The following is a 1,149-nucleotide window of genomic DNA, read 5'->3' on the forward strand; positions in this document are numbered from 1 at the left end:
ATTTTGTAGCTTTGCATCTCTGTGTAGTTGTTAGATTTACTGTCCAACAGCTACTTGTTACCTGTTTTTGTTACTGCTTGAAAGTGACTGATTAGTGAATTGTTTAAATGTTGTAAAAGTTTCCATTTGTAACAGTTAAAAGTCTGAAAGATGTTTTGAAGCTGAATTAAGATGAAGTGTAAATACAGTTTTGTGTCATTCTGTGTATTTAGTAGTTTCAGACCAAGCATACAGGCTTTTAATTAAAGTAGCCAATCAGAGACCAGAGAATCAAGTCGATTTGATGATCAAATTTACTTGGTAAAGAAAGAAAGAATATTGTTTCTATCTTGTGCCAGAAAAGTAAGAGGTTCTTCTTGGTTTCAGGAGGATCGTTGTCAAACAGATTGTTTCTGGACTGGAAGCTGGAACAACAGCAGCTGAGTTCACACTCCGGTGTCTAAAACAAGAGGGTCATGACCTCCGACACGCCCGACAGCTGAGTCTGAATTCCTCTGACATACCGACACCGAGCCGGCTGTGTTTATCCAGCTGTTTCTCTGCAGGATTCAGAGACACCAGGACCGTCGTCATGAACCCAGAGGAGGCGATGATGCAGCTCCAAGTGACTTCACACTCACAGACACAACATACTGCACATTATCCTGATCTGATATTCATTTATAAAGTTATTTTTCTGCCTCGACAGGTTAAATGTTTCAGGCTCTTGACCTTCAAAACAAACCTCCAGTTCTCTGTTAGAAGCTGCTCTATTATATTATATACTACATCTATACCTTTATTAGATTATAAACTACTGAGATAATCGGGGGAAAACATCAATCAAAAGACAGAAAAACACACATATAAAACTTTACACTTTACTTTAAATTGTACATTTAGCTTTAGCTTGTGATGTCAAGGGTTGCGAGGTAAGTTGGACCCAAATGCAGGAAACACATGGGAGACGGTGACGGCAGGTTTATTTAACAAAGAACAGACAGAGATACAAATGTATGTAAAATTACTAATTATCTGTAATTAAAAATGTAGCTTGTTATTATAAAGGTTAATGTCCATACTAACACTTTAAAGATTTCCTGCCTGGACTTTACTGTGTGTTTGTGCCAGAAGATTTTTGTGGTTTATGTTCTGCCAATAAATTAACTT

The sequence above is a fragment of the Seriola lalandi genome, unplaced genomic scaffold, assembly GCF_002814215.2.
Source record: "Seriola lalandi dorsalis isolate HSWRI2012SDOR001 ecotype SW California unplaced genomic scaffold, Sedor1 jcf7180002054479, whole genome shotgun sequence".
Lineage (NCBI taxonomy): Eukaryota > Metazoa > Chordata > Actinopteri > Carangiformes > Carangidae > Seriola > Seriola lalandi.